The following is a 25,117-nucleotide window of genomic DNA, read 5'->3' on the forward strand; positions in this document are numbered from 1 at the left end:
GATTGTTTGAAAAAGAATCTGGACAATCAATATTTGGATGGGCTGACTTTTGTCATCTTGTATTGCTGCAAAGAGGTACCTCTGACTGTTTTCATGTACAACCCACATGTGGACTTGGCTTTGATTTATGCCTTTCTAAATAGGCACTGCTATATTACCAAGGTGGCAGTAAAAGTCATGAATGAGGAGGAACTATGGACCGGTAAATATCGTTTCATGGTCAAGTTCCGGGAAAGTCCTGATGAACCAGGGGGTATACATTATCCTCCATCAAATTTTTCCATTGGGAGTGAGCGGGGTTACCTGTTCTTCCCCAATGCGCCCAGGTTTTGTCGTCATTGTAGGAGGTATGGCCATACTCAGGAAGCATGCGACATCAGACAGATTATTTGCAGGAAGTGCAATGAGGTGGGTCATTCTTCCAATAATTGCAAAAATGAAATAGTCTGTAACCTCTGCGGAGAGAAGGGGCATGCCTTCAGAGACTGTATATTCCATCCTGGTTCATATGCGGGGGCAGCGGGAAGGGGAAGGAGAAGAAATGAATCTCCTGCACCCACAGCTACAACTCCGACTGCTCCAACTCCGACTGCTCCGATATCTACTCTGGCTTTCCTGGATGAGGAGGAGGCTCGGGTTGCTTTTCCAGAACTGGTTCGTGTGAATGTAAGAGGAAATATGGAGCTGGCACCTGAGCCACCGGTGCAGAGGGCCGCGTCTGTGGCTTCAGATGTCAGTGAGTCTGAGACGATAACTGATGATCGCATAGGCATGGAAGTGGCCCCGGTGGAGGATCTGGAGGCTGAAATTCCAGACATGATGGTTACATTGCAGGGGGAAGAGGAGTCTGATCTGACCAGAACACCGCATGTGGCCTGGAGCGATGTCGTTTCTGACCTTGAGGAGGAGGGATGTCAGGGGGACTTTGACCCCCAGCGGCGGGATTATAGTTCAGATGAAGATGGAGGCGCTTCAGTGAAGAAAAAGAAGAAAACTGAACCATCCTTTTCCCCTTTAAGTGACTGCAGTGTGAGTCCAGCCCGGGTGTACCCTACTGCATCCGATCCCCAAGATGTGTCTTTTTTGGGGGAAGGCACAAACTACGATATCTGCACGTCCAGCGTCCTACCCCCAGAAGGGTTAGGATGATGTACAGGTGGGCATGTTGTCGTGACCTGCCACATCAAATTAATAGATGGGTGCCCAAGTTGCTCTCAGCATCTTGTCGCTAAATGTTCGGCTGATTAAATCTGAGTCGAGAAGAGTGGCAATTTTGGACTACTTGAGCAACTTGGATGCGGACGTATACTGTGTGCAGGAGTGTGCGATCTCCGATCCCTTAAGTGAAAATGCATGGCCTTTAGGTCAAAGTGTGTGGTCTGGTTCTGTATGTAATAAAAATTGTGGGGTAGGTGTTTTGGTGAAGGGTTATAGTGTTAAGATAGAAAGTTACATGGTGGTGGAGGCGGGGAGGTGTGTAATATGTGAGTTAAATTGTAGGGGGTGGAGGGTTAGGGTGGTAAATATGTATGCACCAATAGATAAAGGGGAGAGGCTGGAAATTTTTGAGAAATTATGTTTTTTTTTATCTGGCAAAATGCCAATAATTTTTGTTGGAGATTTCAATTGTGTGACGGAGGGGGATAAGATGGATGTTACAGGTAAAAGACTCAAGAGTCTTGTGGCGGATTTTTCCTTACAGGATGCTGCGGAAGTTTTTTTAGGTAATCCACCTCCTGCGACCTATAAGGCCGACAGGGGAGGCATAGAGTCTAGAATAGACCGTATCTTCTTTTCTTCACAAAATGTTATTTGTAGGAATTTCCAGCAGGAAGATGTTCCCTTCTCTGACCATGTGTGTTTGAGGGCACGTCTAGAAGGTAAGATTTCCTTTGTATATGGTGGTGGCGTGTGGAAACTTAATGTGCGTTTGCTGGAAGATAATAGGATCATGCGTGATTTTAGGCGAATGTATGTTAGGTGGAGGGATAAAAAAAGTGATTACAGGAATGTGCTTGAGTGGTGGGACTGGATGAAGAGTGAGATTGTTTTTTTCTTTAGAAAAAGGGGCAGGAGGAAAGCAGCAATGAATAGAGCAAAATTTAATGATTTAAGCTCTAGACTGGAGTGGCTGAGGAAGTTAAGGATGATTGGAGTGGATGTGGATGTTTTGATGTGTCAAGTGAAAGAAGAGATTAAGAAATATATTGAGGGTAAAGGGAAAGAAATTATTTACCGTTCTAAGATTGAACATTTGGAGAAAAATGAGAAATGCACAAGGTTTTTTTTCAAAAAAGTTTTTGGGAAGAAAGTAGATATGGATGAGGTGGTGAATGGCGATGGGGTGTGTGTGAGTGGGAAGGATGTGATGCAGGAGGTGGTGTTGTTTTATAAGGAGTTGTATGGGGAAAAATGGGTTGATGATAGGATGTTGACTGATGCTTTGGGGTGTTTAGAAGGTTGTTTGGGTGAGGATGAACGTGAAATATTGGATGATGTAATTGTGTTGGATGAAGTTAAAAAAGTGGTGATGTCTGCGAGTAAGAATAAAACACCTGGGAAGGATGGACTGCCCGTGGAGTTATATGTTAAGGAATGGGACACGATGGGAAATGACTTATTGGAGGTGTGCCAGTATATGTTCACGGAGAATATGTTGAGTGAATCTATGAGAGATGGGGTGGTGGTTTTGGTTCATAAGAAAGGTGATAAAAAGGATTTGGGGAATTGGAGGCCAATCACCCTTTTGAATGCAGACTATAAGGTGTTTAGTAAATTGTTGGCTAGCCGGATGCGGGAAGTGATTGGCGGTGTGGTGGATGAAGATCAAGTGTGTGCAGTGCCTGGGAGAAGTATGACTGAAAATTTGGTGTTGTTGCGTGATGTGATTGGGGATTGTATGAGTCGTAAGCAGAAATGTTTGTTGTTTTCGGTTGATTTTGAAAAAGCTTTTGACCGTGTGTCACATAGCTTTATGTTTAAGGTTTTGTCTAAGATGGGTTATTCCAGGAATTTTGTAAACTGTGTTAGGAGTTTGTATTGTAATGTTTCAAGTGAATTTTTGGTGAATGGGTGGTTGAGTGAGAAAGTGAGAATTAAATCAGGAGTGCGTCAGGGGTGCCCTATGTCCCCTTTTTTGTTTATTAGTGTGATTGAAGTGTTGATGTGTATGGTTAGGAAGGATAAGTTTATGAGAGGTGTGATGATTCCTGGGAGTAATGGAAAGGATGTGAGAATTCTAGGTTACATGGATGATGTAGTGATTGTGAGTGGGAATATGGCTGCGATGAGTAGGGCAAGGTTGATATTAAGTTTGTTTTGTAGTGTCTCAGCTTTTAAGGTCAATTGGACTAAGAGTTCCTTTAAATGTTTTGGTGAGAGGAATGTACGGATGGATGGTGTGAGGTGTGAGGATGGTGCAATAAAGGTGCTTGGGATTAAGTTTAATGATGATTTGAAAGGAAATGAGAGTTGGGAACATTGTGGGGTGAGAGTGGTGCGCAAGTTGAATTTTTGGCGAATGAGAGAATTAACTCTGACTGGGAAAGTTCTGATTATTAAGGCGGTTATTTTGCCTATTTTGTTGTTTGTTGCGAATGTATATCCTGCTGCTTTTAAGAAAATTAGGAAAACTGAGAAATTCATCTTTAATTTTCTTTGGGGAAGTCGCATGGAGAAATTGAAACGGGAATATGTCTATAAGTTATGTGTAAATGGTGGTTTGGATTTTCCAAATATTGATTTCTTTTTAGGGATTAGTTACGTGAAAATGGTGGTGGTGGTTCTAGGGAAAAGTAATAAGTGTGCTTATATGATGAAGTATTCGGCTGGATGGATGCTTTATGGCTTAAAGTGGGTCAAAAGGGATGCTAGAGTGCCTGTTGCTTTTAAGTGTCCTGTATGGTATGGTTGTGTTGAGAAATTTGTAAGGAAGTATGATTTGTTGTCCGTTAACATGAGTGATTTTAGTCAAAAGAAGAAAGTCATTAGGATGGTGCGTGAGCGTGAGGTGGTATGTAATATCAATGGGTTGAGAGGGGAGGAAGTAACCGAGATGTGGAGAAAATTAAGTATAGATGGTGTGACTAACAGACAGAGAGATATCGCTTGGATGATATTGCATGACATTTTGCCTGTTAGAGATGTGCAAAAGAAGAGGGATTTAGTTAAATCTGAGGTATGCCCGAGGGATGGATGTGGTTTGAGAGAGCATGTTAGACATATGGTATGGGATTGTGATTTTCCATATGATGTATGGAAGGGTATAGGGGGACTTTGCAAGGAATTGGTGGGTGTAAAGTATGTAAATTGGAAACTTGCTATGTTTGGGATGGGTGCATGTAGTAGAATTAAGGATAGGATTTTATGGTTGTTGGTGGTGTGTGTAATTGAAAGTTTGTGGGATGCGAGGAATTTGTTAGTTTTTAAAAGGAAGAAAATGTCAGTTAATGAATGTTTGAGATTGATTCTGTCACGTATGTATGTAATATACCTCTGGGATCAGGAACGTGGAAGTATTATAGATGCTGAAGGGATCTGGAAGTTTAAAAAGTGGAGGTTTTTGGTAAAGTTTAATTAGTAGTGTATAATGTACCTGATGATAAGGTTTGGTTTTATTTTTGATTATATACCAAGTGTGATGAAAGGCTAAGTGTCAATGAAAGGCTTTTGTAAGTCGATTTGATTGAGCTTATGCTCCGGCCTATCTGATTTTGAAAAAAAAAAAAAAAAAAAAAAAATCTGTTCTTATCAGTTTAATATCTGATACGTCCCCTATCTGGGGACCATATATTAAATGGATTTTTAGAACAGGGAGATGGAAAAAGAGCTTGCTCTGTCCACTCCACGCATTGACCTGGTATTGCAGTATCTCCAGGACCGGTGCACCCCTTCTTTAATGCAGTTTCTAAAATCAGAAAGAATTGAATTCAATGTTTTTTGTTCATTTTGCTTGTTTGTCGGATTTTGGGATGGACTCTTTGGCTTTGCTTTTCTTCTCCTCATTGGATTTTTCATGTTCAAAGTTGCAGAAGCCAGATTACAAGCTCATTTTGGTTCAACTTCAGCAACTGTGCATTGCATTGCCATGTAATGTGATGCAATGCTATCTTTCTAGCTCTCCCTCTTTACTTCCTTTTGGATAAACAGACATATTAGGCAAGCATTTTGGAGCTTTCACCTAAATAACTACAGGTGGTGAGATAAGCTGCACAATATAATTGACCTTTCAGTATATTGTTGCACACACACCATCTATTTAGCAAATGCCCTTGTTATCAACAGCAGCCTTTTAAACTCACCTGAGCTAACAGGTATGTGCGCTGGTTACTCTGCTGCGCTTAAAATTTCTTTTTTGGTTTGCTACAATGCCTTTTCTGAAACGTTGTCTCCTTCTGCTGGAACACTGACTTCTTTCATTTAATGCCTGCAGACTATAAAAGAGAACCCAACCCAAAAAGTTTGGTTGATTAGTCTGTGGCATTCTGTTAAACTGTTGCTTATGGCGGTCTCTGTGAGCTTCTCAGCGACATTCAGCAAGCCAGGTATCCTGCCTGCAGTAGATGGAATGTGGCAATGGAACGCTGGCTGTGCGTGTCATAATAGGCTCTGAGCCTTTATATACCTGTGCACAGCAGCAGCCACCTTCAGTCTGCTGCTGGACAGCCAGCAGCAGCAGCAGCAGGAGAGGTATGTAATCAGGAGCCCTCCTGCTAAGGGTAGACAGCTGCTCGTTCCACCCCACCCCCCGCCTTAATTGGTTCTCCTCCCTTCCAACGGTGTTGAGGCGGGTGGGAACAGCAGGGGGTGAAGGTGCTGTGTTTAAAGAGGTGGAGTTATGCAGATCTAAAACGCGTGGATTGCAGCAGCAGCAAGCCGAAAAGTGCAGGCATGTAAGGGATCTAGAGGTTGACAACATGTCTTCTTAACGGGAGTCCAGGAGCTCATCTCCACAAATGGACTTTTCAGGATCCTTGGGTGGCTCCGTAGTTTGAAACCAATTCTGGTTATCGCTTCTCGGCCTTTTGGCTAAGATCAAGTGTAGTATCTGTTCTTATCAGTTTAATATCTGATACGTCCCCTATCTGGGGACCATATATTAAATGGATTTTTAGAACAGGGAGATGGAAAAAGAGCTTGCTCTGTCCACTCCACGCATTGACCTGGTATTGCAGTATCTCCAGGACCGGTGCACCCCTTCTTTAATGCAGTTTCTAAAATCAGAAAGAATTGAATTCAATGTTTTTTGTTCATTTTGCTTGTTTGTCGGATTTTGGGATGGACTCTTTGGCTTTGCTTTTCTTCTCCTCATTGGATTTTTCATGTTCAAAGTTGCAGAAGCCAGATTACAAGCTCATTTTGGTTCAACTTCAGCAACTGTGCATTGCATTGCCATGTAATGTGATGCAATGCTATCTTTCTAGCTCTCCCTTTTTACTTCCTTTTGGATAAACAGACATATTAGGCAAGCATTTTGGAGCTTTCACCTAAATAACTACAGGTGGTGAGATAAGCTGCACAATATAATTGACCTTTCAGTATATTGTTGCACACACACCATCTATTTAGCAAATGCCCTTGTTATCAACAGCAGCCTTTTAAACTCACCTGAGCTAACAGGTATGTGCGCTGGTTACTCTGCTGCGCTTAAAATTTCTTTTTTGGTTTGCTACAATGCCTTTTCTGAAACGTTGTCTCCTTCTGCTGGAACACTGACTTCTTTCATTTAATGCCTGCAGACTATAAAAGAGAACCCAACCCAAAAAGTTTGGTTGATTAGTCTGTGGCATTCTGTTAAACTGTTGCTTATGGCGGTCTCTGTGAGCTTCTCAGCGACATTCAGCCAGCCAGGTATCCTGCCTGCAGTAGATGGAATGTGGCAATGGAACGCTGGCTGCGCGTGTCATAATAGGCTCTGAGCCTTTATATACCTGTGCACAGCAGCAGCCACCTTCAGTCTGCTGCTGGACAGCCAGCAGCAGCAGCAGCAGGAGAGGTATGTAATCAGGAGCCCTCCTGCTAAGGGTAGACAGCTGCTCGTTCCACCCCACCCCCCGCCTTAATTGGTTCTCCTCCCTTCCAACGGTGTTGAGGCGGGTGGGAACAGCAGGGGGTGAAGGTGCTGTGTTTAAAGAGGTGGAGTTATGCAGATCTAAAACGCGTGGATTGCAGCAGCAGCAAGCCGAAAAGTGCAGGCATGTAAGGGATCTAGAGGTTGACAACATGTCTTCTTAACGGGAGTCCAGGAGCTCATCTCCACAAATGGACTTTTCAGGATCCTTGGGTGGCTCCGTAGTTTGAAACCAATTCTGGTTATCGCTTCTCGGCCTTTTGGCTAAGATCAAGTGTAGTATCTGTTCTTATCAGTTTAATATCTGATACGTCCCCTATCTGGGGACCATATATTAAATGGATTTTTAGAACAGGGAGATGGAAAAAGAGCTTGCTCTGTCCACTCCACGCATTGACCTGGTATTGCAGTATCTCCAGGACCGGTGCACCCCTTCTTTAATGCAGTTTCTAAAATCAGAAAGAATTGAATTCAATGTTTTTTGTTCATTTTGCTTGTTTGTCGGATTTTGGGATGGACTCTTTGGCTTTGCTTTTCTTCTCCTCATTGGATTTTTCATGTTCAAAGTTGCAGAAGCCAGATTACAAGCTCATTTTGGTTCAACTTCAGCAACTGTGCATTGCATTGCCATGTAATGTGATGCAATGCTATCTTTCTAGCTCTCCCTTTTTACTTCCTTTTGGATAAACAGACATATTAGGCAAGCATTTTGGAGCTTTCACCTAAATAACTACAGGTGGTGAGATAAGCTGCACAATATAATTGACCTTTCAGTATATTGTTGCACACACACCATCTATTTAGCAAATGCCCTTGTTATCAACAGCAGCCTTTTAAACTCACCTGAGCTAACAGGTATGTGCGCTGGTTACTCTGCTGCGCTTAAAATTTCTTTTTTGGTTTGCTACAATGCCTTTTCTGAAACGTTGTCTCCTTCTGCTGGAACACTGACTTCTTTCATTTAATGCCTGCAGACTATAAAAGAGAACCCAACCCAAAAAGTTTGGTTGATTAGTCTGTGGCATTCTGTTAAACTGTTGCTTATGGCGGTCTCTGTGAGCTTCTCAGCGACATTCAGCCAGCCAGGTATCCTGCCTGCAGTAGATGGAATGTGGCAATGGAACGCTGGCTGCGCGTGTCATAATAGGCTCTGAGCCTTTATATACCTGTGCACAGCAGCAGCCACCTTCAGTCTGCTGCTGGACAGCCAGCAGCAGCAGCAGCAGGAGAGGTATGTAATCAGGAGCCCTCCTGCTAAGGGTAGACAGCTGCTTGTTCCACCCCACCCCCTGCCTTAATTGGTTCTCCTCCCTTCCAACGGTGTTGAGGCGGGTGGGAACAGCAGGGGGTGAAGGTGCTGTGTTTAAAGAGGTGGAGTTATGCAGATCTAAAACGCGTGGATTGCAGCAGCAGCAAGCCGAAAAGTGCAGGCATGTAAGGGATCTAGAGGTTGACAACATGTCTTCTTAACGGGAGTCCAGGAGCTCATCTCCACAAATGGACTTTTCAGGATCCTTGGGTGGCTCCGTAGTTTGAAACCAATTCTGGTTATCGCTTCTCGGCCTTTTGGCTAAGATCAAGTGTAGTATCTGTTCTTATCAGTTTAATATCTGATACGTCCCCTATCTGGGGACCATATATTAAATGGATTTTTAGAACAGGGAGATGGAAAAAGAGCTTGCTCTGTCCACTCCACGCATTGACCTGGTATTGCAGTATCTCCAGGACCGGTGCACCCCTTCTTTAATGCAGTTTCTAAAATCAGAAAGAATTGAATTCAATGTTTTTTGTTCATTTTGCTTGTTTGTCGGATTTTGGGATGGACTCTTTGGCTTTGCTTTTCTTCTCCTCATTGGATTTTTCATGTTCAAAGTTGCAGAAGCCAGATTACAAGCTCATTTTGGTTCAACTTCAGCAACTGTGCATTGCATTGCCATGTAATGTGATGCAATGCTATCTTTCTAGCTCTCCCTTTTTACTTCCTTTTGGATAAACAGACATATTAGGCAAGCATTTTGGAGCTTTCACCTAAATAACTACAGGTGGTGAGATAAGCTGCACAATATAATTGACCTTTCAGTATATTGTTGCACACACACCATCTATTTAGCAAATGCCCTTGTTATCAACAGCAGCCTTTTAAACTAACCTGAGCTAACAGGTATGTGCGCTGGTTACTCTGCTGCGCTTAAAATTTCTTTTTTGGTTTGCTACAATGCCTTTTCTGAAACGTTGTCTCCTTCTGCTGGAACACTGACTTCTTTCATTTAATGCCTGCAGACTATAAAAGAGAACCCAACCCAAAAAGTTTGGTTGATTAGTCTGTGGCATTCTGTTAAACTGTTGCTTATGGCGGTCTCTGTGAGCTTCTCAGCGACATTCAGCCAGCCAGGTATCCTGCCTGCAGTAGATGGAATGTGGCAATGGAACGCTGGCTGCGCGTGTCATAATAGGCTCTGAGCCTTTATATACCTGTGCACAGCAGCAGCCACCTTCAGTCTGCTGCTGGACAGCCAGCAGCAGCAGCAGCAGGAGAGGTATGTAATCAGGAGCCCTCCTGCTAAGGGTAGACAGCTGCTTGTTCCACCCCACCCCCCGCCTTAATTGGTTCTCCTCCCTTCCAACGGTGTTGAGGCGGGTGGGAACAGCAGGGGGTGAAGGTGCTGTGTTTAAAGAGGTGGAGTTATGCAGATCTAAAACGCGTGGATTGCAGCAGCAGCAAGCCGAAAAGTGCAGGCATGTAAGGGATCTAGAGGTTGACAACATGTCTTCTTAACGGGAGTCCAGGAGCTCATCTCCACAAATGGACTTTTCAGGATCCTTGGGTGGCTCCGTAGTTTGAAACCAATTCTGGTTATCGCTTCTCGGCCTTTTGGCTAAGATCAAGTGTAGTATCTGTTCTTATCAGTTTAATATCTGATACGTCCCCTATCTGGGGACCATATATTAAATGGATTTTTAGAACAGGGAGATGGAAAAAGAGCTTGCTCTGTCCACTCCACGCATTGACCTGGTATTGCAGTATCTCCAGGACCGGTGCACCCCTTCTTTAATGCAGTTTCTAAAATCAGAAAGAATTGAATTCAATGTTTTTTGTTCATTTTGCTTGTTTGTCGGATTTTGGGATGGACTCTTTGGCTTTGCTTTTCTTCTCCTCATTGGATTTTTCATGTTCAAAGTTGCAGAAGCCAGATTACAAGCTCATTTTGGTTCAACTTCAGCAACTGTGCATTGCATTGCCATGTAATGTGATGCAATGCTATCTTTCTAGCTCTCCCTTTTTACTTCCTTTTGGATAAACAGACATATTAGGCAAGCATTTTGGAGCTTTCACCTAAATAACTACAGGTGGTGAGATAAGCTGCACAATATAATTGACCTTTCAGTATATTGTTGCACACACACCATCTATTTAGCAAATGCCCTTGTTATCAACAGCAGCCTTTTAAACTCACCTGAGCTAACAGGTATGTGCGCTGGTTACTCTGCTGCGCTTAAAATTTCTTTTTTGGTTTGCTACAATGCCTTTTCTGAAACATTGTCTCCTTCTGCTGGAACACTGACTTCTTTCATTTAATGCCTGCAGACTATAAAAGAGAACCCAACCCAAAAAGTTTGGTTGATTAGTCTGTGGCATTCTGTTAAACTGTTGCTTATGGCGGTCTCTGTGAGCTTCTCAGCGACATTCAGCCAGCCAGGTATCCTGCCTGCAGTAGATGGAATGTGGCAATGGAACGCTGGCTGCGCGTGTCATAATAGGCTCTGAGCCTTTATATACCTGTGCACAGCAGCAGCCACCTTCAGTCTGCTGCTGGACAGCCAGCAGCAGCAGCAGCAGGAGAGGTATGTAATCAGGAGCCCTCCTGCTAAGGGTAGACAGCTGCTCGTTCCACCCCACCCCCCGCCTTAATTGGTTCTCCTCCCTTCCAACGGTGTTGAGGCGGGTGGGAACAGCAGGGGGTGAAGGTGCTGTGTTTAAAGAGGTGGAGTTATGCAGATCTAAAACGCGTGGATTGCAGCAGCAGCAAGCCGAAAAGTGCAGGCATGTAAGGGATCTAGAGGTTGACAACATGTCTTCTTAACGGGAGTCCAGGAGCTCATCTCCACAAATGGACTTTTCAGGATCCTTGGGTGGCTCCGTAGTTTGAAACCAATTCTGGTTATCGCTTCTCGGCCTTTTGGCTAAGATCAAGTGTAGTATCTGTTCTTATCAGTTTAATATCTGATACGTCCCCTATCTGGGGACCATATATTAAATGGATTTTTAGAACAGGGAGATGGAAAAAGAGCTTACTCTGTCCACTCCACGCATTGACCTGGTATTGCAGTATCTCCAGGACCGGTGCACCCCTTCTTTAATGCAGTTTCTAAAATCAGAAAGAATTGAATTCAATGTTTTTTGTTCATTTTGCTTGTTTGTCGGATTTTGGGATGGACTCTTTGGCTTTGCTTTTCTTCTCCTCATTGGATTTTTCATGTTCAAAGTTGCAGAAGCCAGATTACAAGCTCATTTTGGTTCAACTTCAGCAACTGTGCATTGCATTGCCATGTAATGTGATGCAATGCTATCTTTCTAGCTCTCCCTTTTTACTTCCTTTTGGATAAACAGACATATTAGGCAAGCATTTTGGAGCTTTCACCTAAATAACTACAGGTGGTGAGATAAGCTGCACAATATAATTGACCTTTCAGTATATTGTTGCACACACACCATCTATTTAGCAAATGCCCTTGTTATCAACAGCAGCCTTTTAAACTCACCTGAGCTAACAGGTATGTGCGCTGGTTACTCTGCTGCGCTTAAAATTTCTTTTTTGGTTTGCTACAATGCCTTTTCTGAAACGTTGTCTCCTTCTGCTGGAACACTGACTTCTTTCATTTAATGCCTGCAGACTATAAAAGAGAACCCAACCCAAAAAGTTTGGTTGATTAGTCTGTGGCATTCTGTTAAACTGTTGCTTATGGCGGTCTCTGTGAGCTTCTCAGCGACATTCAGCCAGCCAGGTATCCTGCCTGCAGTAGATGGAATGTGGCAATGGAACGCTGGCTGCGCGTGTCATAATAGGCTCTGAGCCTTTATATACCTGTGCACAGCAGCAGCCACCTTCAGTCTGCTGCTGGACAGCCAGCAGCAGCAGCAGCAGGAGAGGTATGTAATCAGGAGCCCTCCTGCTAAGGGTAGACAGCTGCTCGTTCCACCCCACCCCCCGCCTTAATTGGTTCTCCTCCCTTCCAACGGTGTTGAGGCGGGTGGGAACAGCAGGGGGTGAAGGTGCTGTGTTTAAAGAGGTGGAGTTATGCAGATCTAAAACGCGTGGATTGCAGCAGCAGCAAGCCGAAAAGTGCAGGCATGTAAGGGATCTAGAGGTTGACAACATGTCTTCTTAACGGGAGTCCAGGAGCTCATCTCCACAAATGGACTTTTCAGGATCCTTGGGTGGCTCCGTAGTTTGAAACCAATTCTGGTTATCGCTTCTCGGCCTTTTGGCTAAGATCAAGTGTAGTATCTGTTCTTATCAGTTTAATATCTGATACGTCCCCTATCTGGGGACCATATATTAAATGGATTTTTAGAACAGGGAGATGGAAAAAGAGCTTGCTCTGTCCACTCCACGCATTGACCTGGTATTGCAGTATCTCCAGGACCGGTGCACCCCTTCTTTAATGCAGTTTCTAAAATCAGAAAGAATTGAATTCAATGTTTTTTGTTCATTTTGCTTGTTTGTCGGATTTTGGGATGGACTCTTTGGCTTTGCTTTTCTTCTCCTCATTGGATTTTTCATGTTCAAAGTTGCAGAAGCCAGATTACAAGCTCATTTTGGTTCAACTTCAGCAACTGTGCATTGCATTGCCATGTAATGTGATGCAATGCTATCTTTCTAGCTCTCCCTTTTTACTTCCTTTTGGATAAACAGACATATTAGGCAAGCATTTTGGAGCTTTCACCTAAATAACTACAGGTGGTGAGATAAGCTGCACAATATAATTGACCTTTCAGTATATTGTTGCACACACACCATCTATTTAGCAAATGCCCTTGTTATCAACAGCAGCCTTTTAAACTCACCTGAGCTAACAGGTATGTGCGCTGGTTACTCTGCTGCGCTTAAAATTTCTTTTTTGGTTTGCTACAATGCCTTTTCTGAAACGTTGTCTCCTTCTGCTGGAACACTGACTTCTTTCATTTAATGCCTGCAGACTATAAAAGAGAACCCAACCCAAAAAGTTTGGTTGATTAGTCTGTGGCATTCTGTTAAACTGTTGCTTATGGCGGTCTCTGTGAGCTTCTCAGCGACATTCAGCCAGCCAGGTATCCTGCCTGCAGTAGATGGAATGTGGCAATGGAACGCTGGCTGCGCGTGTCATAATAGGCTCTGAGCCTTTATATACCTGTGCACAGCAGCAGCCACCTTCAGTCTGCTGCTGGACAGCCAGCAGCAGCAGCAGCAGGAGAGGTATGTAATCAGGAGCCCTCCTGCTAAGGGTAGACAGCTGCTCGTTCCACCCCACCCCCCGCCTTAATTGGTTCTCCTCCCTTCCAACGGTGTTGAGGCGGGTGGGAACAGCAGGGGGTGAAGGTGCTGTGTTTAAAGAGGTGGAGTTATGCAGATCTAAAACGCGTGGATTGCAGCAGCAGCAAGCCGAAAAGTGCAGGCATGTAATGGATCTAGAGGTTGACAACATGTCTTCTTAACGGGAGTCCAGGAGCTCATCTCCACAAATGGACTTTTCAGGATCCTTGGGTGGCTCCGTAGTTTGAAACCAATTCTGGTTATCGCTTCTCGGCCTTTTGGCTAAGATCAAGTGTAGTATCTGTTCTTATCAGTTTAATATCTGATACGTCCCCTATCTGGGGACCATATATTAAATGGATTTTTAGAACAGGGAGATGGAAAAAGAGCTTGCTCTGTCCACTCCACGCATTGACCTGGTATTGCAGTATCTCCAGGACCGGTGCACCCCTTCTTTAATGCAGTTTCTAAAATCAGAAAGAATTGAATTCAATGTTTTTTGTTCATTTTGCTTGTTTGTCGGATTTTGGGATGGACTCTTTGGCTTTGCTTTTCTTCTCCTCATTGGATTTTTCATGTTCAAAGTTGCAGAAGCCAGATTACAAGCTCATTTTGGTTCAACTTCAGCAACTGTGCATTGCATTGCCATGTAATGTGATGCAATGCTATCTTTCTAGCTCTCCCTTTTTACTTCCTTTTGGATAAACAGACATATTAGGCAAGCATTTTGGAGCTTTCACCTAAATAACTACAGGTGGTGAGATAAGCTGCACAATATAATTGACCTTTCAGTATATTGTTGCACACACACCATCTATTTAGCAAATGCCCTTGTTATCAACAGCAGCCTTTTAAACTCACCTGAGCTAACAGGTATGTGCGCTGGTTACTCTGCTGCGCTTAAAATTTCTTTTTTGGTTTGCTACAATGCCTTTTCTGAAACGTTGTCTCCTTCTGCTGGAACACTGACTTCTTTCATTTAATGCCTGCAGACTATAAAAGAGAACCCAACCCAAAAAGTTTGGTTGATTAGTCTGTGGCATTCTGTTAAACTGTTGCTTATGGCGGTCTCTGTGAGCTTCTCAGCGACATTCAGACAGCCAGGTATCCTGCCTGCAGTAGATGGAATGTGGCAATGGAACGCTGGCTGCGCGTGTCATAATAGGCTCTGAGCCTTTATATACCTGTGCACAGCAGCAGCCACCTTCAGTCTGCTGCTGGACAGCCAGCAGCAGCAGCAGCAGGAGAGGTATGTAATCAGGAGCCCTCCTGCTAAGGGTAGACAGCTGCTCGTTCCACCCCACCCCCCGCCTTAATTGGTTCTCCTCCCTTCCAACGGTGTTGAGGCGGGTGGGAACAGCAGGGGGTGAAGGTGCTGTGTTTAAAGAGGTGGAGTTATGCAGATCTAAAACGCGTGGATTGCAGCAGCAGCAAGCCGAAAAGTGCAGGCATGTAAGGGATCTAGAGGTTGACAACATGTCTTCTTAACGGGAGTCCAGGAGCTCATCTCCACAAATGGACTTTTCAGGATCCTTGGGTGGCTCCGTAGTTTGAAACCAATTCTGGTTATCGCTTCTCGGCCTTTTGGCTAAGATCAAGTGTAGTATCTGTTCTTATCAGTTTAATATCTGATACGTCCCCTATCTGGGGACCATATATTAAATGGATTTTTAGAACAGGGAGATGGAAAAAGAGCTTGCTCTGTCCACTCCACGCATTGACCTGGTATTGCAGTATCTCCAGGACCGGTGCACCCCTTCTTTAATGCAGTTTCTAAAATCAGAAAGAATTGAATTCAATGTTTTTTGTTCATTTTGCTTGTTTGTCGGATTTTGGGATGGACTCTTTGGCTTTGCTTTTCTTCTCCTCATTGGATTTTTCATGTTCAAAGTTGCAGAAGCCAGATTACAAGCTCATTTTGGTTCAACTTCAGCAACTGTGCATTGCATTGCCATGTAATGTGATGCAATGCTATCTTTCTAGCTCTCCCTTTTTACTTCCTTTTGGATAAACAGACATATTAGGCAAGCATTTTGGAGCTTTCACCTAAATAACTACAGGTGGTGAGATAAGCTGCACAATATAATTGACCTTTCAGTATATTGTTGCACACACACCATCTATTTAGCAAATGCCCTTGTTATCAACAGCAGCCTTTTAAACTCACCTGAGCTAACAGGTATGTGCGCTGGTTACTCTGCTGCGCTTAAAATTTCTTTTTTGGTTTGCTACAATGCCTTTTCTGAAACGTTGTCTCCTTCTGCTGGAACACTGACTTCTTTCATTTAATGCCTGCAGACTATAAAAGAGAACCCAACCCAAAAAGTTTGGTTGATTAGTCTGTGGCATTCTGTTAAACTGTTGCTTATGGCGGTCTCTGTGAGCTTCTCAGCGACATTCAGCCAGCCAGGTATCCTGCCTGCAGTAGATGGAATGTGGCAATGGAACGCTGGCTGCGCGTGTCATAATAGGCTCTGAGCCTTTATATACCTGTGCACAGCAGCAGCCACCTTCAGTCTGCTGCTGGACAGCCAGCAGCAGCAGCAGCAGGAGAGGTATGTAATCAGGAGCCCTCCTGCTAAGGGTAGACAGCTGCTCGTTCCACCCCACCCCCCGCCTTAATTGGTTCTCCTCCCTTCCAATGGTGTTGAGGCGGGTGGGAACAGCAGGGGGTGAAGGTGCTGTGTTTAAAGAGGTGGAGTTATGCAGATCTAAAACGCGTGGATTGCATCAGCAGCAAGCCGAAAAGTGCAGGCATGTAAGGGATCTAGAGGTTGACAACATGTCTTCTTAACGGGAGTCCAGGAGCTCATCTCCACAAATGGACTTTTCAGGATCCTTGGGTGGCTCCGTAGTTTGAAACCAATTCTGGTTATCGCTTCTCGGCCTTTTGGCTGCGATCGTATGACTGTACCTTGATTGGTGCGAGTCTCCTGGAGGAATCCGGACCCTTTTGTGGAGGATTTTCTGCTTTTTCCTGTGGTATTCCATACCGACAGAATCCAAGATGTCTTTTGTGAAGAACACCATCCGTTTGTCCGTGGATCCATCTGACCAGAACAAGAACAACGTGGTTTTCATTGTCCAAGACATCGTTGAAGGCAAAGCTGGAGCAAGACGTTCTGAGATCTTCAGTGTCAACGAATTTTCACGTCAAGGTAATTATGACGTTACCTTTATGGACCAGGATGTTTGCCTTAATGTCTTTGAATGGCTCCGTGGTCACTCTAGTGACCCCTGCTTGGAAGGAGTTAGATGGGAACCTTTGTTTGGTCTGCAAGAAAAGGAGGTGACTGTGACTGTCTATAACCCTTTTACAGACCCTGAGCTGCTGGAGTGCTTCCTCTCTCGCTACTGTGAATATGTGCGGAAGGGAGTGAAGCAAGTCAATTGTCTAGGAATCTTTAACTGTCAGTATAAATTCCGTGTGAAATTGAAAAGGGATCCTGACAGTGTGGGGGGCTTTAGACACCCTCCATCAAATTTTTCCGTTGCAGGCCATAGAGGTTTCCTCTTTTACCCAGGCCAGCCCATGTTTTGCCGTAGATGCTTTTCTTTCGGACATACCATGGTAACATGCCTTAAAGGGCAGTGTTGCCGAAATTGCAGAAAGGAGGGGCATATGGCCAACCAGTGTCCAGAGGCCAAGTCCTGTGATGTCTGTGGGAGTAGTGATCACATGTATAAGGACTGTCCTATGAGTGCACCTAGACGTTCTGATAAAGAACAGAAGGAGGAGGAGCTGGAGAGGAGGCAGATGGCAAGCGCACTGAAAGTGCTGGAAAGATTGGAGAGGGAGGAGAGAGAGGGAAGGAGGCGGGAAACTGGTAGAGCCTCTCCCTCTACGGCGCCAGAGGAGGTGTCCCTGAGACCATGTTCTTCTTCTGCTGGAGAAATGAGGAAGAAGCGGAGGGAAGAAAAGGAGTTCTGGAGGGAAGTGGCAAAGGTGGAGAAAAAGGCAGTGTCTGCGAGAATATCTAGGAAAGTGGTGGAAGCAGAGCTGCCTGAGATGATGACTTTTGGAGAGGCAATGGACGCAACAGGATGTGAAGTGCAAATCTCGGAACCCGACAGTCCTGAACACCCTTCGGGTCCTGAAAACATTGAAGATTTTTCTTCGGAGGATGATAGGGGTGCAAAGAAGAGTCGTAGGGAGGATGGTGGGGGCAGTGATGATGCAGATTTTAGTGAGCCTCAGAGGAAGATCAGAACTGCCAGAATGAGGAGTGTGGCTGGTGAAGCCAGCGGGTCGGAAACCAGCTGTTCTGTTCTGATGGCGGAGGAGGATAGTGGTGGTGCTGGATAGTGTCACCATATAATATTGTAAATGTTTTTTCTTTTTATCCTCTTGTGAGCTTTGGTTTAGGCCAAAGGCTATTTCTTTGTGTAATTGGTGAAGGAGTAGAAGTATTATGGGATTTACCATAGTGTCCCAAAACGTAAGAGTGTTTAAAAGTAAAGTAAGAAGAGCTGCTATTTTTGAGTTTTTAGCTATGCAAAATGCATCTATTTTTTGTTTACAAGAATGTGGGGTAGTGGATGGTGTGAAAGGGGATGAATGGTCTTATGGAGCGTCTGTGTGGTCGGGGAGTGCATGTAATAAGAATGATGGTGTGGGTATTTTGGTTAAAGGAAGGGAGGTTGTTTTGAGTGATTATTTGGTTATTGAGGTGGGGAGATGTATCCTTGCTAATTTTGTATACAAGAATGTAAAGTTTTGTGTTATTAATGTTTATGCGCCAGTTGAAAAAAATGAGCGCAAAAATTTATTTGAAAAAATTAAGCTTTTTGTTCCAGGAAGAATACCTGTGGTAATTGTGGGTGATATGAACTGTGATGTGGGGAGAGTGAATGTGGATGTGTCTGGGAAAGCATTATTGGAGTTAGTGAATGATTTTGGGTTGTGTGATATGCAGCGCGTGTGTAACATGAATCCTTTGTTGAACACTTTCTTTTCTGAGAGTGGTAGGGTACAATCCAGATTGGATTATTGTTTTATTTCTAAAAATATGGTTTCTGTTAATTATAGGCAGGAAAACGTTCTTTTTTCAGATCATGTGTGTATGTTGTGTGAGTTGGATATAAAAGTTGATGGAGTGTTTGGGAGAGGATTGTGGAAGTTAAATGTTAAACTGTTAGAGAATGAAGATGTGAGAAAGGAGTATTGAAGGCGGTATGAAGAATGGTGTAAGCATAAAAATGAGTTTGGGAATGTTTGTGAGTGGTGGGACTGGGTGAAGAAACAAACAAAAATGTTCTTTAAAAATTTAGGATACAAGTATGCAGCAATTAAAAGAGAGAGTTTTGTTAAACTGAACGCGCAGTTGAGCGTTTTGTATAAGTTAAGGGAAGGAGGAGTTGAGGTGGAGGAGGATATTTTAGAGGTAAAAAAGGAGATTAGTGAGTTTTTGTTGGAGAGAGGGAGAAGCATAGTGTTTAGGGCAAAGATTGATAAGATGGAGCAGGATGAGAAATGTTCTCGGTTTTTCTTTAAAAAAGTTTTTGGAAAGAAACAGAGTATGAGCGTGGTGTATGGAGCAGATGGAAGTGAGGTGAGTGGAGAGGATATGTGTGAAGAGGTGGCTAAGTTTTATGAGGATCTGTATGCAGTGAAACAGAGGGATGAATGTTTGGAGAATGATGTTTTGAGTGTGTTAGAGAGTAAGTTGAGTGAAGCAGAAAGAGAGAGAGTGATGGGTGAGGTGACTGGTGATGAGGTATGGAAGGTTATGTGTAGTATGGCTTTGAATAAGACGCCGGGGGAGGATGGCCTCCCAGTAGAATTTTATCGTGTGATGTGGGGTGTGATTGGTAAGGACTTTGTGGATGTATGTAAGTATATGTGGGGAAACATGGAGGTGGCTGAGAGTATGCGTGCAGGTATGGTTGTGTTAATTCCTAAGAAAGGGGATTTGAAAAGTCTGAGGAATTGGAGGCCAATAACGTTACTTAATTGTGATTATAAAATCTATGCAAAACTTATGGCTAATAGGATGCGTGATGTGATAGAGAGTGTGATTGGGGATGAGCAGTGTTGTGCGGTACCTGGGAGGCGGATTCATGAGTGTGTGTGTATGTTAAGAGATTGTCTATGGGATTGCATGGGTCGTAAGAAGAGTGTATTTTTGTTAAGTTTGGATTTTGAAAAGGCTTATGATAGGTTGTCGCATGGTTTTTTGTTCAGAGTGTTGTTAAAAATGGGTTTTCCGGCTGATTTTGTTGGGCGAGTGAGAAGTTTGTATGCGGGTGTTTATAGCTGTGTTTTAATGAATGGGTATGTGGGTAGGAAAGTGAATGTGTTTTCGGGTGTGCGACAGGGGTGTCCTTTGTCCCCTGTAGCATTTATTTGTGCAATTGAGCCATTGTTGTGTATGCTGAGGAAAGATAAGGTAATTCGTGGTGTGCAAGTGCCGGGAGGTGGAGGAAAAGAATGGAAGGTGAGTGGTTATATGGATGACGTGTGTGTATTATGTGATTCTGAATGTTCGGTGAGGCGGGTGAAGTTGTTAGTGTCTATTTTTTGTGGTGCATCTGCGTTTAAAGTGAATTGGGAAAAGAGTGAGTGTAAGGGTTTTGGAGGCGGAAGTTTAAGTAGGGATGTAGGTGTGAATGTAGTGAATGGACCTATTAAAGTTTTGGGTGTGAAGTTTTCAGAGAGTTTGGATGGGAAAGAAAGTTGGGATGATGCGAAAGGAAAAGTTGAGCAGAAGTTGAATTTTTGGAAATTGAGGAGTTTATTCTTTTTTGGGAAGATTTTAATTGTTAAGAGTGTGGTGTTGCCAATATTTTTATATATTGCGGTAGTATTTCCACCAGGATATATGTGTATGAGAAGCTTGAATAGAATTTTATTTGTTTTTTTGTGGAACTCGAAAATGGAGAGAGCTAGGAGAGAAATTTTGGTTAAAAGAGTGGAAAAAGGTGGTTTGGGTTTTCCGAATTTGGACGTGTTTTTTGGTGTGAATATCGTTGTGTTTGTTTTGAAAGTGATTAGGGCGGATGGAAAGTTTTCATCTATGTGTAGATATTTATTTGGAGCGTATTTGTTTCGTTTAAAGTGTCAAGAAAGGGATTTGCGATGTCCGATTGCTTTTGAGGTGCCTGTATGGTATGTGTGGGTTTATAAGTTTTTGGTGAGGTATGAACTGTGTGATGCAGATGTGAGATTGCTGGAGAATAAGAAGGCTGTGTATAGGATGATTGAATGTAGAGAGGTAGAATGTGGAATAAATATGGTTAGGGGTGGTGATGTGCAGAAGGTTTGGAAGAAAGTGCGGATGAGTGGTATGACCAACAAACAGAGTGAAGTTGTGTGGCAGTCTTTACATGGAGTATTACCTGTGAGAGAGTTTCAGAGGAATAGAGGTTTGGTGAGGAGTGAAATGTGTCCAAGAAATGGCTGTGGTGGAAGGGAAAGTGTGTTGCATGTTTTTTGGAATTGCCAGTATGCTAGAGATGTGATTGGGAGAATGGGGCCTTTGTGTAAAGAATTGTGTGGTGTGAATTTGTTGTCTTTTGAGTTGTTTATGTTTGGTTTGGGAATATGTGATGGGACGAAGGAAAGAGTCTTGTGGTTGATGCTTGCATGTATAAAGGAAGTGTTATGGGATGTGAGGAATGTGTATGTGTTTAAAAGGAAGGAAATTGCTGTAAAGGATAGTGTGAAGGTGATTTTGGGGAAGATGTATGTGTGTTTCCTATGGGACAAAAAGAGGAGAGGGGAAGTGGATGCGGAGGGAATATGGAAAGTTAAAAAGTGGAGATATATTGTTAGTACCTCTTGATTTTTGTTATTGTTGTTTTGAAATATGAAATAAATATTTCCGATGATGATGGGGACAGCAAATTGCGTATTGGATTTGACGCAGCTGTTTTGATGGAATTTTCCTTTGTCTGGTTTCCATAGACTGTGGAATTTCCTCGTCTGAGGAGAAAAAAAAAAAAAAAAAAAAAAAAAAAAATCTGTTCTTATCAGTTTAATATCTGATACGTCCCCTATCTGGGGACCATATATTAAATGGATTTTTAGAACAGGGAGATGGAAAAAGAGCTTGCTCTGTCCACTCCACGCATTGACCTGGTATTGCAGTATCTCCAGGACCGGTGCACCCCTTCTTTAATGCAGTTTCTAAAATCAGAAAGAATTGAATTCAATGTTTTTTGTTCATTTTGCTTGTTTGTCGGATTTTGGGATGGACTCTTTGGCTTTGCTTTTCTTCTCCTCATTGGATTTTTCATGTTCAAAGTTGCAGAAGCCAGATTACAAGCTCATTTCGGTTCAACTTCAGCAACTGTGCATTGCATTGCCATGTAATGTGATGCAATGCTATCTTTCTAGCTCTCCCTTTTTACTTCCTTTTGGATAAACAGACATATTAGGCAAGCATTTTGGAGCTTTCACCTAAATAACTACAGGTGGTGAGATAAGCTGCACAATATAATTGACCTTTCAGTATATTGTTGCACACACACACCATCTATTTAGCAAATGCCCTTGTTATCAACAGCAGCCTTTTAAACTCACCTGAGCTAACAGGTATGTGCGCTGGTTACTCTGCTGCGCTTAAAATTTCTTTTTTGGTTTGCTACAATGCCTTTTCTGAAACGTTGTCTCCTTCTGCTGGAACACTGACTTCTTTCATTTAATGCCTGCAGACTATAAAAGAGAACCCAACCCAAAAAGTTTGGTTGATTAGTCTGTGGCATTCTGTTAAACTGTTGCTTATGGCGGTCTCTGTGAGCTTCTCAGCGACATTCAGCCAGCCAGGTATCCTGCCTGCAGTAGATGGAATGTGGCAATGGAACGCTGACTGCGCGTGTCATAATAGGCTCTGAGCCTTTATATACCTGTGCACAGCAGCAGCCACCTTCAGTCTGCTGCTGGACAGCCAGCAGCAGCAGCAGCAGGAGAGGTATGTAATCAGGAGCCCTCCTGCTAAGGGTAGACAGCTGCTCGTTCCACCCCACCCCCCGCCTTAATTGGTTCTCCTCCCTTCCAACGGTGTTGAGGCAGGTGGGAACAGCAGGGGGTGAAGGTGCTGTGTTTAAAGAGGTGGAGTTATGCAGATCTAAAACGCGTGGATTGCAGCAGCAGCAAGCCGAAAAGTGCAGGCATGTAAGGGATCTAGAGGTTGACAACATGTCTTCTTAACGGGAGTCCAGGAGCTCATCTCCACAAATGGACTTTTCAGGATCCTTGGGTGGCTCCGTAGTTTGAAACCAATTCTGGTTATCGCTTCTCGGCCTTTTGGCTAAGATCAAGTGTAGTATCTGTTCTTATCAGTTTAATATCTGATACGTCCCCTATCTGGGGACCATATATTAAATGGATTTTTAGAACAGGGAGATGGAAAAAGAGCTTGCTCTGTCCACTCCACGCATTGACCTGGTATTGCAGTATCTCCAGGACCGGTGCACCCCTTCTTTAATGCAGTTTCTAAAATCAGAAAGAATTGAATTCAATGTTTTTTGTTCATTTTGCTTGTTTGTCGGATTTTGGGATGGACTCTTTGGCTTTGCTTTTCTTCTCCTCATTGGATTTTTCATGTTCAAAGTTGCAGAAGCCAGATTACAAGCTCATTTTGGTTCAACTTCAGCAACTGTGCATTGCATTGCCATGTAATGTGATGCAATGCTATCTTTCTAGCTCTCCCTTTTTACTTCCTTCTGGATAAACAGACATATTAGGCAAGCATTTTGGAGCTTTCACCTAAATAACTACAGGTGGTGAGATAAGCTGCACAATATAATTGACCTTTCAGTATATTGTTGCACACACACCATCTATTTAGCAAATGCCCTTGTTATCAACAGCAGCCTTTTAAACTCACCTGAGCTAACAGGTATGTGCGCTGGTTACTCTGCTGCGCTTAAAATTTCTTTTTTGGTTTGCTACAATGCCTTTTCTGAAACGTTGTCTCCTTCTGCTGGAACACTGACTTCTTTCATTTAATGCCTGCAGACTATAAAAGAGAACCCAACCCAAAAAGTTTGGTTGATTAGTCTGTGGCATTCTGTTAAACTGTTGCTTATGGCGGTCTCTGTGAGCTTCTCAGCGACATTCAGCCAGCCAGGTATCCTGCCTGCAGTAGATGGAATGTGGCAATGGAACGCTGGCTGCGCGTGTCATAATAGGCTCTGAGCCTTTATATACCTGTGCACAGCAGCAGCCACCTTCAGTCTGCTGCTGGACAGCCAGCAGCAGCAGCAGCAGGAGAGGTATGTAATCAGGAGCCCTCCTGCTAAGGGTAGACAGCTGCTCGTTCCACCCCACCCCCCGCCTTAATTGGTTCTCCTCCCTTCCAACGGTGTTGAGGCGGGTGGGAACAGCAGGGGGTGAAGGTGCTGTGTTTAAAGAGGTGGAGTTATGCAGATCTAAAACGCGTGGATTGCAGCAGCAGCAAGCCGAAAAGTGCAGGCATGTAAGGGATCTAGAGGTTGACAACATGTCTTCTTAACGGGAGTCCAGGAGCTCATCTCCACAAATGGACTTTTCAGGATCCTTGGGTGGCTCCGTAGTTTGAAACCAATTCTGGTTATCGCTTCTCGGCCTTTTGGCTAAGATCAAGTGTAGTATCTGTTCTTATCAGTTTAATATCTGATACGTCCCCTATCTGGGGACCATATATTAAATGGATTTTTAGAACAGGGAGATGGAAAAAGAGCTTGCTCTGTCCACTCCACGCATTGACCTGGTATTGCAGTATCTCCAGGACCGGTGCACCCCTTCTTTAATGCAGTTTCTAAAATCAGAAAGAATTGAATTCAATGTTTTTTGTTCATTTTGCTTGTTTGTCGGATTTTGGGATGGACTCTTTGGCTTTGCTTTTCTTCTCCTCATTGGATTTTTCATGTTCAAAGTTGCAGAAGCCAGATTACAAGCTCATTTTGGTTCAACTTCAGCAACTGTGCATTGCATTGCCATGTAATGTGATGCAATGCTATCTTTCTAGCTCTCCCTTTTTACTTCCTTTTGGATAAACAGACATATTAGGCAAGCATTTTGGAGCTTTCACCTAAATAACTACAGGTGGTGAGATAAGCTGCACAATATAATTGACCTTTCAGTATATTGTTGCACACACACCATCTATTTAGCAAATGCCCTTGTTATCAACAGCAGCCTTTTAAACTCACCTGAGCTAACAGGTATGTGCGCTGGTTACTCTGCTGCGCTTAAAATTTCTTTTTTGGTTTGCTACAATGCCTTTTCTGAAACGTTGTCTCCTTCTGCTGGAACACTGACTTCTTTCATTTAATGCCTGCAGACTATAAAAGAGAACCCAACCCAAAAAGTTTGGTTGATTAGTCTGTGGCATTCTGTTAAACTGTTGCTTATGGCGGTCTCTGTGAGCTTCTCAGCGACATTCAGCCAGCCAGGTATCCTGCCTGCAGTAGATGGAATGTGGCAATGGAACGCTGGCTGCGCGTGTCATAATAGGCTCTGAGCCTTTATATACCTGTGCACAGCAGCAGCCACCTTCAGTCTGCTGCTGGACAGCCAGCAGCAGCAGCAGCAGGAGAGGTATGTAATCAG

At 43.6% G+C, this 25,117-nt stretch overlaps 12 non-coding genes across 12 annotated transcripts; all 12 read left to right on the plus strand.

Annotated features, from left to right (window-relative positions):
- Positions 1-4,704: 4,704 nt before the first annotated feature.
- LOC141221579 (U2 spliceosomal RNA) lies at positions 4,705-4,892 on the plus strand. The gene has a single exon (XR_012289602.1). It is a non-coding gene; the product is annotated as a U2 spliceosomal RNA (small nuclear RNA).
- Positions 4,893-6,007: 1,115 nt separating this feature from the next.
- Positions 6,008-6,198, plus strand: LOC141221380 (U2 spliceosomal RNA). Its single transcript, XR_012289413.1, has one exon. It is a non-coding gene; the product is annotated as a U2 spliceosomal RNA (small nuclear RNA).
- A 1,115-nt stretch (positions 6,199-7,313) lies between these two features.
- LOC141221381 (U2 spliceosomal RNA) lies at positions 7,314-7,504 on the plus strand. The gene has a single exon (XR_012289414.1). It is a non-coding gene; the product is annotated as a U2 spliceosomal RNA (small nuclear RNA).
- Positions 7,505-8,619: 1,115 nt separating this feature from the next.
- On the plus strand, positions 8,620-8,810 carry LOC141221383 (U2 spliceosomal RNA). Its single transcript, XR_012289416.1, has one exon. It is a non-coding gene; the product is annotated as a U2 spliceosomal RNA (small nuclear RNA).
- Positions 8,811-9,925: 1,115 nt separating this feature from the next.
- LOC141221384 (U2 spliceosomal RNA) lies at positions 9,926-10,116 on the plus strand. Its single transcript, XR_012289417.1, has one exon. It is a non-coding gene; the product is annotated as a U2 spliceosomal RNA (small nuclear RNA).
- A 1,115-nt stretch (positions 10,117-11,231) lies between these two features.
- On the plus strand, positions 11,232-11,422 carry LOC141221520 (U2 spliceosomal RNA). Its single transcript, XR_012289550.1, has one exon. It is a non-coding gene; the product is annotated as a U2 spliceosomal RNA (small nuclear RNA).
- A 1,115-nt stretch (positions 11,423-12,537) lies between these two features.
- Positions 12,538-12,728, plus strand: LOC141221385 (U2 spliceosomal RNA). Its single transcript, XR_012289418.1, has one exon. It is a non-coding gene; the product is annotated as a U2 spliceosomal RNA (small nuclear RNA).
- Positions 12,729-13,843: 1,115 nt separating this feature from the next.
- LOC141221386 (U2 spliceosomal RNA) lies at positions 13,844-14,034 on the plus strand. The gene has a single exon (XR_012289419.1). It is a non-coding gene; the product is annotated as a U2 spliceosomal RNA (small nuclear RNA).
- A 1,115-nt stretch (positions 14,035-15,149) lies between these two features.
- LOC141221387 (U2 spliceosomal RNA) lies at positions 15,150-15,340 on the plus strand. Its single transcript, XR_012289420.1, has one exon. It is a non-coding gene; the product is annotated as a U2 spliceosomal RNA (small nuclear RNA).
- A 6,155-nt stretch (positions 15,341-21,495) lies between these two features.
- Positions 21,496-21,695, plus strand: LOC141221602 (U2 spliceosomal RNA). Its single transcript, XR_012289616.1, has one exon. It is a non-coding gene; the product is annotated as a U2 spliceosomal RNA (small nuclear RNA).
- Positions 21,696-22,812: 1,117 nt separating this feature from the next.
- Positions 22,813-23,003, plus strand: LOC141221389 (U2 spliceosomal RNA). Its single transcript, XR_012289422.1, has one exon. It is a non-coding gene; the product is annotated as a U2 spliceosomal RNA (small nuclear RNA).
- A 1,115-nt stretch (positions 23,004-24,118) lies between these two features.
- Positions 24,119-24,309, plus strand: LOC141221390 (U2 spliceosomal RNA). Its single transcript, XR_012289423.1, has one exon. It is a non-coding gene; the product is annotated as a U2 spliceosomal RNA (small nuclear RNA).
- The last annotated feature ends 808 nt before the right edge of the window (positions 24,310-25,117 follow it).

Source organism: Phyllobates terribilis, unplaced genomic scaffold (genome assembly GCF_046119375.1).
Source record: "Phyllobates terribilis strain yellow unplaced genomic scaffold, ASM4611937v1 Scaffold_325__1_contigs__length_2139453, whole genome shotgun sequence".
Taxonomy (NCBI): domain Eukaryota; kingdom Metazoa; phylum Chordata; class Amphibia; order Anura; family Dendrobatidae; genus Phyllobates; species Phyllobates terribilis.